The following is an 18,041-nucleotide window of genomic DNA, read 5'->3' as shown; positions in this document are numbered from 1 at the left end:
GTGAATGGGATTGATTCCTTAATTTCTCTTTCTGATAAAGAAATGCAAGTGATTTCTGTGTATTGATTTTGTATCCTGCAACTTTGCTAAATTCACTGATTAGCTCTAGTAATTTTCTGATACTATCTTTAAGGTTTTCTATGTACAGTATCATGTCATCTGCAAACAGTGAGAGCTTTACTTCTTCTTTTCTGATCTGGATTCCTTTTGTTTCTTTTTCTTCTCTGATTGCTATAGTTAGGACTTCCAAAACAATGTTGAATAATAGTGGTGAAAGTGGACACCCTTGTCTTGTTCCTGATCTTAGGGGGAATGCTTTCAGTTTTTCACCATTGAGAATAATGTTTGCTGTAGGCTTCTCATATATGGCCTTTACTATGTTGAGGTAGGTTCCTTCTATGCCCATTTCTTGAAAAGTTTTAATCATAAATGGGTACTGAATTTTGTCAAAGGCTTTTTCTGCATCTATTGAGATTATCATGTGGTTTTTATCTTTCAGTTTATTAATACGGTGTATCACATTGATTGATTTGCATATATTGAAAAATCCTTGCATCCCTGGAATAAGCCCAACTTGATCATGGTATATGTGCTTTTTGATGTGTTGCTGAATTCTGTTTGCTAAAATTCTGTTGTGATATTGGCCTGTAGTTTTCTTTTTTTGTGTTGTCTTTGTCTGGTTTTGGTATCAGGGTGATGGTGGCCTTGTAGAATGAATTTGGAAGTGTTCCTTCCTCTGCAATTTTTTGAAACAGTTTTAAAAGGATAGGCATTAGCTTTTCTTCAAATGTTTGATAGAATTCTCCTGTGAAGCCATCTGGTCCTGGGCTTTTGTTTTTTGGAAGATTTTTTATTACAGCTTCAGTTTCACTGCTTGTAACTGGGTTGTTCAAAATTTCTATTTCTTCTGGGTTCAGTCTTAGAAGATTGAACTTTTCTAAGAATCTGTCCATTTCTTCCAGGTTATCCATTTTATTGCCATATAGTTGTTCATAATAGTCTCTTATAATCCTTTGTATTTCTGCATTGTCTGTTGTAACCTCTCCTTTTTCATTTCTAATTTTGTTGATTTTATTTTTCTCTCTTTTTTTCTTGATGAGTCTGTCTAAAGGTTTGTCAATTTTGCTTTATCTTCTCAAAGAACCAGCTTTAAGTTTTATTACTCTTTACTATTGTTTCTTTCGTTTCTTTTTCATTTATTTCTGCTCAAATCTTTATGATTTATTTCCTTCTACTAATTTTGGGATTTTTTTGTTCTTCTTTTTCCAGTTGGTTTAGGTGTAAAGTTAGGTTGTCCAATGTTTTTCTTGTTTCTGAAGGTAGGATTGTATTGCCATAAACTTCCCTCTTAGAACTGCTTTTGCTGCATCTCATAGGTTTTGAGTTGTCGTGTTTTCATTGTCATTTGTTTCGAGAAATTTTTTAATTTCCCTTTGACTTCTTCAGTAACCTGTTGGTTATTTAGAAATGTGTTGTTTAATCTCCATGTGTTTGTGTTTCTTACAGTTTTTTTTCTTGTAATTTATATCTAGTTTCATAGCATTGTGGTTGGAGAAGATGCTTGATACAATTTCAATTTTCTTAAATTTACTGAGGTTTGATTTGTCACCCAAGATGTGGTCTGTCCTGGAGAATGTTCCATGTGCACTTAAGAAGGTGTATTCTTCTTCATTTAGATGGAATGTCCTGAAGATATCAGTGAGATCCATCTCATCTAATGTATCATTTAAGCCTTGTGTTTCCTTATTAATTTTCTGTTTTGATGATCTGTCCATTGGTGTGAATGTGGTGTTAAAGTCTCCTACTATTATTGTGTTACTGTCAGTTTCTCCTTTTTGTCTGTTAGTGTTTGTCTTATGTATTGAGGCACTCCTATGTTGGGTGCATAGATAATTTATAATTTTTTTTTAATAAATTTATTTATTTTAGTTGGGGGCTAATTACTTTACAATATTGTAGTGGTTTTTGCCATACATTGACATGAATCAGCCATGGGTTTACATGTGTTCCCCATCCTGAACCCCCCTCCCACCCCCCGCCTCATCCCATCCCTCTGGGTCATCCTATTGCCCCAGCCCTGGGCATTTGTCTCATGCATTGAACCTGGAATGGTGTTCTGTTTCACATATGATGATATGCATGTTTCAATGCTATTCTCCCAGAACGTCCCACCCTCACCTTCTCCCTCAGAGTCCATAAGACTAATTTTTATGCCTTCCTCTTGAATTGATCCCTTGATCATTATGTAGTGTCCTTCCTTATCTCTTGAATAGTTTTTATTTTAAGGTCTATTTTGTCTGATATGAGGCTTGCTCCTCTAACTTTCTTTTGTTTCCCAATTGCATGCAATATATCTTTCCATCCTATGACTTTCAGTCTATATTTGTCTTTAGCCCTGAAATGGGTTTCTTGTAGACATCATATATATGGGTTTTGTTTTTGTATACATTCAGCCAGTCTCTGTCTTTTGGTTGGAACATTTAATCCATTTACATTTAAAGTAATTGTTAATATATATGTTCCTATTGCCATTTTCTTAATTGTTTGGGGTTGATTTTGTAGCTCTTTTTTCTCCTCTTGTATTTCTTGACTATATAAGTCCCTTTAACATTTTTTGTAAAGCTGGTTTGGTGGTACTGAATTCTCTTAACTTTTGCTTGTCTGAAAAGCTTTTTATTTCTCCACCAATTTTGAATGAGATCCTTGCCAGGGACAATAAAGTTGGTTGTAGATTTTTCCCTTTCAGTACTTTAAATATATCCTGCCATTCCCTTCTGGCCTGCAGTGTTTCTGCTGAAAGATCAGCTGTTAAGCATATGAGTTTCCCTTGTATGTTACTTGTTGCTTTTCCCTTGCTGCTTTTAATATTCTTTGTGTTTAGTCTTTGTTAGTTTGATTAATCTATGTGTCTTGGCATGTTTCTCCTTGGCTTTATGGGACTTTTTGTGCTTCTTGGACTTGATTGACTATTTCCTTTTCCATGCTGGGGAAATTTTCAACTATAATCTCTTCAAAAATTTTCTCATGCCCTTTCTTTTTCTCTTCTTCTTCTGGGACCCCTATAATTCGAATGTTGGTGCATTTGATATTGTCCCAGAGATCTCTGAGACTATCCTCAGTTCTTTTCATTCTTTTTACTTTATTCTGCTCTTCAGAAGTTATTTCTACCATTTTATCTTCCAGCTCACTGATTCTTTCTTCTGCTTCAGATATTCTGCTATTGCTTCCTTCTAGAGTATTTTTAATTTCAGTAATTGTGTTGTTTGTCTCTGTATGTTTGTTCTTTAATTCTTCTAGGTCTTTGTTAATTGATTGTTGCATTTTCTCCATTTTGTTTTCATGGTTTTTGATCATTTTTACTATCATTATTCTGAATTCCTTTTCAGGTAGTTTGCCTATTTCCTTTTCATTTATTTGGACTTCTGTGTTTCTAGTTTGTTCCTTCATTTGTGTAGTATTTATCCACCTTTTCATTATTTTTTTTTTTTAACTTATTGTGTTTGAGGTCTCCTTTTCCCAGTCTTCAAGGACAGTTGAATTTTTTCCTTGAAGAAGGTTGAATTCTTTCTTCCTTTTGGTTTCTGCCCTCCTAAGTTTGGTCTAGTGGTTTGTGTAAGCTTCATATAGGATGTGATCTGTGCTGAGTTTTTGTTTGTTTTTTTTTTCCTGTGATGGGCAAGGCTGAGTGAGGTGGTAATCCTGTCTGCTGATGATTGGTTTGTATTTTTGTTTTATTTGTTGTTTAGATGAGGCGTCCTGCACAGGGTGCTACTGGTGGTTGAGTAATGCTGGGTTTTGTATTCACATGGTTTTGTTTGTGTGAATTCTCTCTATTGATACTCCCTAGGGTTAGTTCTCTGGAGAAGGCAATGGCACCCCACTCCAGTACTCTTGCCTGGAAAATCCCATGGACAGAGGAGCCCGGTAGGCTGTAGTCCATGGGGTCGCTAAGAGTCAGACATCACTGAGCGACTTCACTTTCACTTTTCCTGTTCATGCACTGGAGAAGGAAATGGCAACCCACTCCAATATTCTTGCCTGGAGAATCCCAGGGATGGCGGAGCCTGGTGGGCTGCCGTCTATGGGGTCGCACAGAGTCGGACACGACTGAAGCGAGTTAGCAGCAGCAGCAGCAGGGTTAGTTCTCTGGTAGTCTAGGGTCTTGGAGTCAGTGCTCCCACTCCAAAGGCTCAGAGCTGGATTTCTTGTCAGGAACAAAGATTCCACGAGTGGTTTGTTATGGCATTAAGTGAGATTAAAACAAATATCCAAAAAACGAGAAACCAAAGATGAACCCCAGATATATGGCAGTTACAAAATCAAGCAAATAATAATTAAAATAATGGAATATACACATATACATATATACCCATGAGCAAAATCAAAACAGTCCAACAAAAATAAAGTACAGTAGATTGACCCAGCGAACAAAGGAAATAAAACATTTTATTTACTGGCTAAGAACAAAACTAACTAAAGCACAAACTGGAAAACAAAACTAAAGCAAGGTGCCAAGTGGGGGATAAAGCAATGAAAACAAAACTAACAAATATGTTGAGAGGGAAGGAAAGAAAGGAAGAATAGACATGCAAGGTAAATACAGGTAGATGAAGAAGATTTGTATACATTAAAGATTAACTGCAAGGGGAAAAAACAGTAGGAAAGGCAAACAAAGGAATAACTGTAGAAAAAATATAATAGGTTTAAAAAATTAGAAATTAAAATAATAAAAAAAACAGAGGAAGAAAGAAAAAAGGACAGAAAAAGGGAAACTCCACAGAACTGCAAAAGCCCAATGTAGAGCCAGAGGTTTATAACAACAATAAAAAATGTGACTGAGAAAAAAAAAAGCTCAAAAGTTTAATTGGGTTTCATGCTGCTGCTGCTGCTGCTGCTGCTAAGTCGCTTCAGTCGTGTCCGACTCTGTGCGACCCCATAGACGGCAGCCCACCAGGCTCCGCCGTCCCTGGGATTCTCCAGGCAAGAATACTGGAGTGGGTTGCCAGTTCCTTCTCCAGTGCATGAAAGGGAAAAGTGAAAGTGAAGTCGCTCAGTCGTGTCCGACTCTTAGCGACCCCATGGACTGTAGCCTACCAGGCTCCTCCGTCCATGGGATTTTCCAGGCAAGAGTCCTGGAGTGGGGTGCCATTGCCTTCTCCGATTGGGTTTCATAGTGCCAATAAAATCGACAACTACAACAGAGGGGGGAAAAAAGGAAAAAAAAGGAAAAAAAAAATCCAAATGATTCTACAGAACAAGTCAAAAAATAAGAATAGTAAATGTTTTTCTTGAGCCACTACTGTCAGTCCTTTCCCTCTCTGGGAGTCACAGTCCATCTTAGCCCCGCTAGGATGCCCTCCAACACTGTGCTGATCTCTGGTCCTGCTATGGGGGCAGCTCATATTCTAATCTGGTCCTGCTCTTGTGTGTTCTTGCCTCTAGTGTTCAGTTATCAGAACTAGTGTGTTTTCTTTTGTGGAAGCTCTCAATGACCTTTTATATAGTCCACCGACTCACAGTCTGCCTAGTTGATTGTGTGGATTTAATCTGCAACTTGTACAGCTAGTGGGAAGGTTTTGGGTCTTCTTCCTTAGCCGCAGTGCCTCTGGGTTTCAACTGTAGTTTTATTTCCACCTCTCCATGCGGGTCGTCCACTGGAGTTTGCTCTTGAGGCTGCCCTGGAGGACTTGGGTTTGCCCCTGTGAGGACCAGGTGTGGAGGTGGTGCAGCTGCTTGGGTCGCAGGGGTTCTGGCAGCTCCAGGTACTCAGGGGAGTTGGCGGTTAGGGCAGCAGGAAATATAGTGCTCTAGAAGAATATGGCAACCAGTATTCTTGCCTGGAGACACCCCCCTCCCCCAACTTCCTGACAGAGAAGCCTGGCAGGCCACAGTCTACAGGGTCACAAAGAGTCAGACACAACCAAAGCAACCCTGTGTGTATAGACACAAGACATTTTTTGCCTGCGGCAGCTTTGCCCCAGTGAGAGTTGAGTGTGAAGGTGGCGCAGCTGCTTGGCTTGTGGAGATCCTGGTGGCGCCAAGTGTGCAGGGACATGGACTGCCTCTGCCGTAGGAGTTATGGCCCTATCAGTGTCTTTTTTCAAGCCTCTTGTAGCTGGCGATCAGAAGGCCTCTTTGGCCAGTCTTTCTCCGTAGCTCCACCCATTAAAGCAGTTAGAGGGCTCCCTTGCCTGGGGTCCTTCTCTGTTCTTTGGTGCATCAGGCACATAGATGGGCCCTCCTGGCTGGGGTCCTACTCTGTAGTTCAGTGTGTCAGGCATTTGATGGGCCAGCACCTCTACTGTTCAGCTGCAGATGCTGGCATGTGGGGAGAGAGAAGCCATGGTGACGGCTCCACCCCCTCCGTGTGACTCAGCAGTATTGCCTTGCTTCCATGGCTGCCCGGCTTTTCTCCACAGGCATTTCCCCACACAGTCTCCTCCCTCACATGCCCTCAATCCATCTCTCCGCAGTCAACAGCAGCCCTCACCTTGGGATTGCTCCACAATGCCTAAACTCCAGCTCCCAGCGTATGCGTCTTCCAAGGGACCAGTGTTTCTGTCCGGGGTATGTATGGCTGCAGCAAGGACTGTCTGATTCTCCTTCCATTTAGGCTGCCACAGATTAGCTGTTTCATGCTCAGCCTTAAATGTTTCTCCCTGACTCAGACAGTTGCCCGGATGTGGGGATCGGACCCCTGCTTCCGTTCCCCCATCCCCAAGGGCAGGTCCAGTCCTACTCACACTGCTGTTTTTCCCCCTAGTCCCTTCATCGTATGGAGTTATGTGTGGTTCTATATATTCTTTTCCACTGGTCAGGTACTCCTGTCTGCTCTCAGCTGGTGTTCTGCATGCACTTATGTGTCTGAAGGTGTATTCTTGATGTATCCGAGGAGAGAGATGTACTCCACATCCACCTACTCCTCCACCACCTTGTTCTCTCCGAACTAGCTGTTTTTGAATGTATCTTGTCTGCTTGTCTTATCTTTCCTTCCCAGAATGCATCAGTGAGGGGAGGGGTGGTAGGATTTTGAAGATGAGAGAGTCCATTATTACATGTTTTCACTTCTCTTCTGGTCAGACCTGCATGTTATAAATATGCATACTCAGAGTATCTGCTTTTTTATTGAGTCTGGTGGGGAGACCCAGTGCATCACCGATCACCTAAACACCTTTGGTAGCTGCTCACTACTCATCTGATGGAGTGTGACCTCTTTAGGTTGGCATTCCTGATCCTCCACTGTCTGGGTCCAGGTGCTCTTCCCTCCTCACCTTGCATCTCAGAGGAACCCATCTGCCTTTCCATTGCCAGGCTCTTCCTGCATCCTGTCTCTTTCTTCCTCATCTAGGACTCTGAGCCACCAGTTTCTTCCACTTTTTCAAGTGTCTTCAATTTTCCCTCTCCAAAGAGAATTTCCCCCTGACCTCTGTCACTATGCATATATTTTATCTACTCTTTGATAAATTATTGATCCTAATTCACCCTGATGCTGTCACCTCCTCCTCTCTTATTACCTCTTCATTATTTGAGGTATCTACCAGCATTTCTTACCTGGGGCTCAGGTGGTAACTATGTTCTGATGTCCTAAGGTGGGGAAACACTATCACCTGAAAACCAAATCTTGTCCATCATCTGTTTTTGTTGGGCTCATGAACTAAAAATATAGTTCTTACATGTTTTTAAAGCTTGAAATAATTTTTAAAAGAACAATTATTGACACATGCAGATATATGAAACCCAAATTTCAGTGTCTGTAAATAAAGTTTTATGGTTGCATAGCCACACCCAGTCTTCTTGGTTATTGCTGTTTTGGTGCTACAAAGGCAGAGTCTAGTAGTTTCAAGAGGCCATATGCCTTTTTATAGAGTAAGTTTGCTGACTCGTGTCCTAAGGCTTTGATAGTAACTTCTATGTATTTAGGAATGTCTTAGATGTGTACCACCCATGGAAGAATTGAGAAAGTTGTCACAGGAAGCACATTCTGTGATTGATATGAGGAACCCTCATGGAAAAAGACTGACTCCCTCTTCCTTATTCTTTAGACCTTCGTCACCAGGTAGCCTGGTGGAGGTCTGGGACATGTCCCTGAAGCTCTTCTCTGATTCTCAGTCACCTCACTCAGTGGGTGCTTCTTGGTCTTTATTATCCATCCTCTCTGTTCTATTCCACCTTGTTGTCCAGACTCTCACTCCTGAAATTCTCCGTTCTCTATTTACTTTGACACTGTGATTTCTCCTGTTTTATCATCTGTCTTTCTTTTCTATTCATTAATGGCACACATTTCTTTAGTTTCTAACCATTACTTTTTTTTTTTTTCTTTCTTATACAAATCTCTTAGTAAAACTGTGAGTTCAGCTACTGTCTCTATGCTGATAATTTCCAGTTAACTGTCTCCCAAACTGTAGTCTTGTATTTCCATCTTTCTCCTGGGCATCATCTTCTCTTAGCTGCTTTTTCATGTTTCTTAGCCTTCTGTTCATGACACCATTTTTTCTCAGTCATGGAGGTTTAGAATCTTAGTTATCTGTGATATATCTCCTTAGCTCCACACAGTTCATTAGTTGCTTAATCCTTGGTGATGATTTCAACATCCATCTTCTCTTCTCCAGTCCCACCATCTTGTTCAGTTCAGTTCAGTTCAGTTCAGTCACTCAGTCATGCCCAACTCTTTGCGACCCCATGACCTGCAGCTTGCCAGGCCTCCCTGTCCAACACCAACTCCCGGAACCTACCCAAACTCATGTCCATTGAGTTGGTGATGCCATCCTACCATCTCATCCTCTGTCGTCCCCTTCTCCTCCTGCCCTCAATGTTTCCCAGCATCAGGGTCTTTTCCAACGAGTCAGCTCTTCGCATCAGGTGGCCAAAGTATTGGTGTTTCAGCTTCAACATCAGACCTTCCAATGAACACCCAGGACTGATCTCCTTTAGGCTGGACTGGTTGGATCTCCTTGTAGTCCAAGGGACTCTCAAGAGTCTTCTCCAACACCACAGTTCAAAAGCATCAATTCTTCGGCGCTCAGCTTTCTTTATAGTCCAACTCTCACATCCATACATGACTACTGGAAAAACCATACCCTTGACTAGATGGACCTTTGTTGGCAAAGTAATGGCTCTACTTTTTAATATGCTATCTAGATTGGTCATAACTTTCCTTCCAAGGAGTAAGTGTCTTTTAATTTCATGGCTGCAGTCACCATCTGCAGTGATTTTGGAGCCCCCAAAAATAAAGTCTCTCACTGTTTCCATTGTTTCCCCATCTATTTCCCATGAATTGATGGGATCAGAGGCCATGATCTTAGTTTTCTGAATGTTGAGCTTTAAGCCAACTTTTTCACTCTCCTCTTGTTCAGTTTCCCATTATCTTTCTCTTTCCCAGGCTAGACAGTGATTGTTTTTCTTGAGTCTTTTCCTTCCACACTGCACTGCATGCAGACTGCTGCCTGATTCCAGCAGACGTTTTTGAGGCCCCCGTCACATCCCCTCAGTTCACCTCTGGTTTCAGTCACAGCTGCACTGCACAGTTCCATGAAGCTGGATGAAGCACAAAGTGAGATCAAGCTTGCCAGAAGAAATACCAATAACCTCAGATATGTAGATGGCACCACCCTTATGGCAGAAGGCAAAGAGAATCTAAAGAGCTTCTTTATGAAAGTGAAAGAGAAGAGTGAAAAAGGTGGCTTAAAATTCAACACACACACAAATAAGATCATGGCATCTGGTTCCACCACTTCATGACAAATAGATGGGGAAACAATGGAAACAGTGACAGACTTTATTTTGGGCTCCAAAATCACTGCAGGTGGTGACTGCAGCCATGAAATTAAAAGACACTTGCTCCTTGGAAGAGAAGCTATGACAAACCTAGACAGTATATTTAAAAAGCAGAGATATTACTTTGCCAACACAGGTTTGTCTAGTCAAAACTATGGTTTTTCCAGTAGTCATGTGTGGATGTGAGATTTGGACCATGAAATAGTCATGTATGGATGTGAGATTTGGATCATAAAGAAGGCTGAGTGCCGAAGAATTGATGCTTTTGAACTGTGGTGTTGGAGAAGATTCTTGAGAGTCCCTTAGACTGCAAGGAGATCAAACCAGTCAACCCTAAAGGAAATCAGTCCTGAATACTCATTGGAAGGAATGATGCTGAAGCTGAAGCTCCAATACTTTAGCCACCTGATGTAAAGAACTGACTCATTGGAAAAGACCCTGATGTTGGGAAGGATTGAAGGCCGGAGGAGAAGGAGCCGACAGAGGATGAGATGGTTGGATGGCATGACCGACTCAATGAACATGAGTTTGAGCAAGCTCCAGGATTTGGTGATGGACAGGGAAGCCTGGCATGCTGGAGTCCATGGGGTCAGAAAGAGTTGGACATGACTGAGCGACTGAACTGAACTGATGTGTATTCAAACTCTTGCTGGCAGTGCCTCACCTCAAGTTACTCCATCAGTCTTTCTACTTGCCTATGCTAGGATCTTCTCCAGAGCCATGTGACTTTGTGCATAAGCTAAGCTCAGCCTGAAAGTACAAGGAAGCCAGTGCCCTCATCCTGGACAGCCCTCAACCAATGGGGAACTGAAGCTGATGGCTAACTGCCCAGCCTTCTGTCCATCATACAGGCAGTTCTGGGAGGGATTCTTTGTGGTCCTTAGGTGTTCTGGAAATGGGATCATGCCCCATTGCTGGGAACAGTGACCTTGACAATGCACCCTGATAGTGGATTTTCCTTTTCCATGCTCTTTCTCCTGCTTTCTGCGATCACCTTCCAAATAAGCTCCCTGTACCCACGTGCTCATTACAGACTCTGCTTTCAGAGGGATTTGAGCTGAGACACAGAACAGTCTTCTAGAAGCTGCTGAACAGACATCCTCAGTGGCTTCAGAGGCCTCCTCATGTAAGAAAATTTGTTTTCTGAAATGCTAGGCTGGCAGGTTGGCTACCAGCCTGTCTTCCCAGTGCTTTCTTTCCTTTTTTACCTTCAGCCTTTGTTCCAGTCAAGCTGAGTTCCTTAAGACAAGGGACTCTGTGTTGTTCATCTTTGCTTGCATTATTTTGCTCAGTATCTAATACATGAGGAAACTACTTGTCAATCTGTATTTTTAGTGAATGAAGGGATGTCTTCATCCTCACATGTCCATCCTTCATGGCTCTTCTCCTTGCTGCATGGTTGTGACCTTTACTGCTACTAAATTTACAAAACCCTATGTCTATACCCCTGTATGGTGCTTTTTGCTTTCTACTTTGTTTTTTAATTTATTTACAAGTTTTCACTGCTAAAATGAAAATTCCTCAAGGGAAGTGACTTTGCTTTATTTTTCTTTACATTTCCCAATAGATCTTATGGGTAGATGGATAATCAATACAAGTTGGTTGAATGAGAAAATATCTCCCAACTTTTCCAGGCATGCTGGCTCCTTTTGTTTGGTTCTATTCTCAGTTTTCTAAATATGTCCCATGTTTTCCTATGCCCATGAAATGAGGCTATTTATTCCTTTTTTGCTCCTTAAACATGCTTCCTGCAGTGTTTACCTATGGACATTTTATCCATCCTTCAAAACTCATCTTAAATGTCCTCGATTTTTTATAAATTCTTCCCCAACCTGCCCCCTTTACCCACCTCTCACTTCCTGTATGTTACACATTTGGATGATGCTTTTTAAAAATAACACAGTTTTATTTGGCTTGATGCTTCTCTGGTGTCTCAGATGGTAAAGGATCAGCCTGCAATGTGGGAGATGGGATTTCGATCCCTGGGTCAGGAAAATCCCCTGGAGAAGGAAATGGAACCCACTTTAGTATTCTTACCTGGAGAATCCCATGAACAGAGGAGGCTGGCAGGCTACAGTCCATGGGATCTCAAAGATTCAGACACAACTGAGCAACTAACACATTCACTTTTCGCTTTCCCTTCTTTCTAGGAGATGGTAAGCACCTTCAGGGCAAGGCCAATTCCTTATTGTTTCCAGTAGCTTGCTCAATGTCCTGCAATAGATATATATCTGTTGTAATGAGTTAATTTGAATAGGTTAAATCATACCATCATGCCATTTCATTCCCATCATATTAACCTGTGCCCCCCGACCTGTCTTTGTATGAATTTCTGATAATGGAAGAAATTTAAAGCATTGGGAAAGATATATATCCAGAGCCAGTCAGCGTGATCTACTATGTTTGAACATGAATATTGGGACATAACTTACAAGAATGCCATTTCAATTATTTGTAAAATATTTAAATAGTATAATCCAATTTACATTCTATCATTTCCAACAGCTGTAAAATTTACTTTCCACCAAAGTTAGCTCAATCACTTTAATTCAGTCTGGAAAAACAGTACAAATGAAAGCTTAATTTGTATTTAATCTCCCCTTTTGTTTCTACATTATTGCCTTCAAATCATTCCTTTTAGTGATTGAGATTTAACCCAGAGAGTAGAGAAAAGACTTGATGAAATATTTGAGAAGAATATAACCTATAATGAAAAGTTTGGAGTAAATGTTTAAAAAATTCAACTGGCTTTGTTCTTTGGGGTTTCAATTCACAGCAGTGTCTTTGTTATAAGCCCAAGGTATGAGCTATGTGGGTTATTTTGTCAGAATCATAGGAGGATGACTCTCAGGCATTTAAAACCAGATGATTCATTTGGAGCAGGTCACATTTATACCCTGTGTATGACAATTGGCAGGGAATACAAATGTGAGTAATTATTATTTAGTGTGTTGATCATGCTCATATATTTCTAAGTGGCCTTATGATCATTTTGGTGAGTTTTCTGTCTGATCTCTGGCATTCTTCCAGCTCATGTCATCAGCAGGGAGTAACATCAAGGAGAAGTGGCAGAACTGTAACTCACCATGATTTTTCTGTCTTCATGTAGCATCACATCTGACTTTGGGAGCATGAGAGAGGCAAGTCGCAGGAAGGGGTTGAAAGACCAAGTGGTATGTTCATGGTCAGAACAAAACACCCCTTTCTTGTCCCTTTGTCAGTTGGTGAAATTGGTAGAAGTGTTATAGAGACCTATTTGCATCTTCTCCTGAGAACTCTCCTGTATCCCCATGCTCACCATCTCCCTCTGACCCCCAATAAGCCTCCAGAGATGGCGAGGTGCTTCAGAGAAGGGAATGTGTGAATGAATTAATCTGATTAATAAGAAAGAATCAGTGAAATAAAGGAGGGAAGAAGGGGTTCAAGCTCAAGTATAGCCAAAAAGCGTTAGAGGAGACAATCACATGTTCACTAGAAACATCTCAGAAGGATTGGTGTGATCTCATAAGCCTGGGTTCTGAAAGGTAAAAAAGCTGAAAGGAAATGCTGCAGTTCCATCTGTTACGTTACTTTGCCAACAAAGGTCTGTCTAGTCAGAGCTATGGTTTTTCCAGTAGTCATATATGGATGTGAGAGTTGGACTATAAAGAAAGCTGAGAGCTGAAGAATTGATGCTTTTGAAATGTGTTGGATAAGACTCTGGAGAGTCCCTTGGACAGCAAGGAGATCCAACCAGTCCATCCTAAAGGAAATTGTCCTGAATATTCATTGAAAGGACTGATGCTGAAGCTGAAACTCCAATACTTTGGCCACCTGATGTAAAGAACTGACTCATTGGAAAAGACCCTGGTGCTGGGAAAGATTGAAGGCGGGAGAAGAAGGGGATGACAGAGGATGAGATGGTTGGATGGCATCACCAACTCAGTGGACATGAATTTGAGTAAACTCTGAGAGTTGGTGATGGGCAGGGAGGCCTAGCGTGCTGCAGTCCATGGGGTTGCAGAGTTGGACACGACTGAGTGACTAAACTGAACAATTCCATCACAAACATTCTCAGAAAAAAAAGAAAAAGGTCAAGTTATCAAGACACCTGAAAATTACACGGGATAGGGTTTTAAAATGAGGCAGAAGGTCATTGAAAGGATGAGTTATATTCACAAAACCCATTCTTCTCTATTATGTCAGATGACCTCATAACAGCACTGATTTTGGTCCAACATGAAGTAGTAGTGACCCTACCTTATAGATGAGGAAACTGAGGCCGAAGAGTTTTAGGGACTTGTCTAAGGTCACACTGCTAATAGAAATATAGTTAAACTTCAAAGAAACCCAGGTGCTTTTGTCTCCATAATTTAATGCTCCTTCTGTCATACTACACTGTAAAATATTGGCAGAACTTTTTAATGGTACTGTCAGATGACCAAAACAACCCAGCAAGTCGAGAGTTGTAAAATATATAACAATATGTAATAATGATAAAGGATAAATGATGGAAGATTAGTTCTCCCACTTCACTCACTGGGATGAATGGAAGAAAGCAAAGCTGCTCAACTCACATTTTGACTTTCATCTTTCCTGTTAATTCAACTAGGGAGCTGAAGGACACAAGGCTGTCCATGTGGCATACCTGTGAGTGCATATGCAGGTGGACATGGCTATAACCTTGAGTATTTATTCAGTATCTGGTCTCCATTTACCTAAAGCTCTTGCAAGCCGTTATCAGTTATTTGACCATCCACCAGCCCCAGTCTCATTAGATAATGCAATGTGTGTTGTAACTGCCAGGGTTCACTTTACAGATCATGTGTTTCTGGGGTGAAAGAGTGGTGGTTATCTGGAGGGTCAGATTCCTGACCATAATCTCAGCCTTCCATTATCCAGGGCCAGGATTGGTGGAACTCTTTACCTGCTGGGTTCAGCATCCTCCGTCCTCCCTGAGGGAAATTGCTTTTCTTGTTAACAGCTTTCCTGCTCCTCTTGAATGCATCTCCTGCATTTCCTGAAACATGGAGTCTTACATAGGGTGTTGGCATCGTGCCTGAGCAGAGGAGGCATCTGCTTTCTTGCTGTGATTTCAGATCCTCCAAAGCATCCCCCTGAATGAAAATGCTTCCCCCACCAGGGAAGACATAAACCCTCAAATTCCCATCAATGGAGTTATCCTCTTAAGGTAAAGTTCTATCTCTAGGCTGTTTCCTGGTTAGTATGGACTTTCAAAGAGGGTGTGGACTGTTTGCTATTTGTACTTAAACGTCCTACATTTGATGCAGTGCTGGGCTCATGCTAAATGACCACTAAATTAAGTAGATAAATAAGTCCATTAAATATATTACTTAGCATATACAATTACACCTATTACCTGGATTTGGATTAATCTAACAGGCAAAGTAGCTTAGAGGATAATATGATAGATAAGCTTTGAATACTCAGAAATAGTATAAGGAAATGCTTTCTTACTCAGTAAAAAGCAAAACTTAGAACCTTCTGCTGTTAATAGGATCCTCTTGAAGGGGAGTGGCTGACGATTCTCTGGCCCCAGTTTTCCTATGTTTGATGCATCCACATTGGTCCCCAACATAAGTTTTTTTCTCACTCTGTCTTAACACAAATGAAACAGACTGGGCCAGTTTTCAGGGATGACAGAGGGATATCAAGAATGTACCAGGAGTTGAGCTGGTCTGGCTTACAGAGCCCAGGGTTCTGATTCTGACCTGGCCAGCTGCCTCCCAGGGCTCTGGGCATGGTCAGGTTTGTTTCAGTCCATCAGGGGCCCCCTCTTGGATTTTGTTCTCATGTGATGGATGCTTTCTTTAGTTCATAGCAGGAGGAGAATCCTTGTAAACACTGGGGCTTCCAGATCCAGGCCAAGGGCAGTGATATTTCTCTCCCACCCACCTAAGTCAGTCCTCTTGGCTGTTGCTTCTCATTTGGAGATACACCTGTTCCCCAGGTGACTACTGACAGGGGTAACCTCACTGTGCAAGTGAACCCTGTTTTCCTTGCCCTCAGGGGTGTGACCTGATCACCAACCCATCAGAGTATCCTAATGCAGTGGCAGCAGCTGTCTCATGACGTGGGTCATGGGGTGGCAGATGGTCTGAGGAGGGGATTGGCATTTCCTCATGGAGTCAGAGAGTTCAGAGTTTAGGGACCACAGGGGTGAGGCGCCAGAGAGGGGACCCCCACTTTGCTTCTACTAGCCCCACTTGCAGTTTCGTTTACCCTTGGAAATTCCCTCTTCCTGCTACTGGGTTCCTGGTATCATACAATGAGGGTAGCCATACTTTAATTATCAGCTCCCTCAGGCTCTGGGACTTATATCAGCAGTCTGGCATTCATGATGGTCATTACTGCCTCAGATTCTAAATAACACAGTTGTGCTGATGGAAAATGCTGCTGAGGTCCCTATGGATGTCACTGCTTGTTGCTACGCTGATGTATACAAGTTTGTTTGCAACTGGACATGAAGTCTAGGGGAGGAGATCAGGGGGAGGCACAGGAAATTTGGAGCCTCCTGCCCCTGTGTTGGTCATTTTCACACCAGGACGTGATGTTTGGGTGCCTTGAGGTTGTTATGAGAAACCACTGGGGTTGGGAATTTTGTGGGGGAAGGCTTTTATTTATCTTTTCCCTGTTTGGTGATTCTCAACTCTGAATATACCTTTCTGTATCCACATGCCATGCTGATTTACTTTTTCCAGTTCTTGGAATGATGCAAAATGTCTGGGTTACCAAGAATATGGGACTGTATTTTCTGTATTTCCTTTGTTGAGTATCAGAAAGTTACTTGAACAAGCAACTTATTTGCCATTCTTCCTTATAATTTCCTATTTTGATTAGCTTTTTTTACACATGTGATTTTTTTTTATAAATTTATTTATTTTAGTTGGGGGCTAATTACTTTACAATATTGTAATAGTTTTTGCCATACGTTGACATGAATCAGCCATGGGTTTACATGTGTTCCCCTTCCTGGACCCCCCACCCACCTCCCTCCCCATCCCATCCCTCTGGGTCATCCCATTGCCCCGGCCCTGAGCCCTTGTCTCATGCATCAAACATGGAATGGTGTTCTGTTTCACATGTGATAATATACATGTTTCAATGCTATTCTCCCAGAACGTCCCACCCTCACCTTCTCCCTCAGAGTCCATAAAATTGTTCCATGCATCTGTGTCTCTTATTCTGTCTCGCATATAGGGTTATCGTTACCATCTTTCAAATTCCATATATATGCATTAGTATACTGTATTGTTGTTTTTCTTTCTGGCTTACTTCACTCTGTATAATGGGCTCCAGTTTCATCCATCTCAGTAGAACCGATTCAAATGTATTTTTTTTTTTAATGGCTGAGTAATATTCCATTGTGTATATGTACCACAGCTTCCTTATCCATTCATCTGCTGATGGACATCTAGGTTGCTTCCATGTCCTGGCTATTGTAAACAGTGCTGCGATGAACATTGGGGTACACGCGTCTCTTTCAATTCTGGTTTCCTCGGTGTATATGCCCAGCAGTGGGATTGCTGGGTCATATGGCAGTTCTATTCCCAGTTTTTTAAGGAATCTCCACACTGTTCTCCATAGTGGCTGTACTAGTTTGCATTCCCACCAACAGTGTAAGAGGGTTCCCTTTTCTCCACACCCTCTCCAGCATTTCTTGCTTGTAGACTTTTGGATAGCAGCCATTCTGACTGGTGTGAAATGATACCTCATTGTGGTTTTGATTTGCATTTCTCTAATAATGAGTGATGTTGAGCATCTTTTCATGTGTTTGTTAGCCATCTGTATTTCTTCTTTGGAGAAATGTCTGTTTAGTTCTTTGGCCCATTTTTTGATTGGGTCGTTTATTTTTCTGGAATTCAGCTGCAGAAGTTGCTTGTATATTTTTGAGATTAATTGTTTGTCTGTTGCTTCGTTTGCTATTATTTTCTCCCATTCTGAAGGCTGTCTTTTCACCTTGCTTATAGTTTCCTTTGTTGTGCAAAAGCTTTTAATTTTAATTAGGTCCCATTTGTTTATTTTTGCTTTTATTTCCAATATTCTGGGAGGTGGGTCATGTGATTCTTAAGAGAAATATAAAAATTCCATGAAGCTAGATTTGAGCAGTAGATATATTTAAATCAGTTGCAGTTGTTTTTTTTTTAATCATTGCCGTTTGGCACTCTGATTCTTTTGTTTGCTTGTCATTGGTGTCCAATGAATAGTATGCATTTCTTCCAGTCATTGTTAAAACTCAATGTATGGAAACAGTGTTTATACCAGCA

The 18,041-nt window shown here is 41.4% G+C and overlaps 1 protein-coding gene and 1 long non-coding RNA gene across 20 annotated transcripts in view; one reads left to right on the top strand and one right to left on the bottom strand.

The window, feature by feature from the left end:
- LRMDA (leucine rich melanocyte differentiation associated) overlaps nt 1–18,041 on the top strand; it is a 1,316,989-nt gene that overhangs the window by 452,918 nt on the left and 846,030 nt on the right. The gene's annotated exons all lie outside the window — the stretch shown is intronic.
- On the bottom strand, nt 11,660–13,896 carry LOC145536159 (uncharacterized). Its single transcript, XR_014075676.1, has 3 exons — nt 12,860–13,896; nt 11,939–11,988; nt 11,660–11,774 (listed from the first exon to the last, which is right to left on the bottom strand). It is a non-coding gene; the product is annotated as an uncharacterized LOC145536159 (long non-coding RNA).

Source organism: Giraffa tippelskirchi, chromosome 2 (assembly GCF_054371585.1).
Source record: "Giraffa tippelskirchi isolate mGirTip1 chromosome 2, T2T-mGirTip1v1.2.pri, whole genome shotgun sequence".
Lineage (NCBI taxonomy): Eukaryota > Metazoa > Chordata > Mammalia > Artiodactyla > Giraffidae > Giraffa > Giraffa tippelskirchi.
The sequence above is the reverse complement of the archived record's forward strand: the minus strand, read 5'-3'. Positions and strand labels throughout refer to the sequence as shown.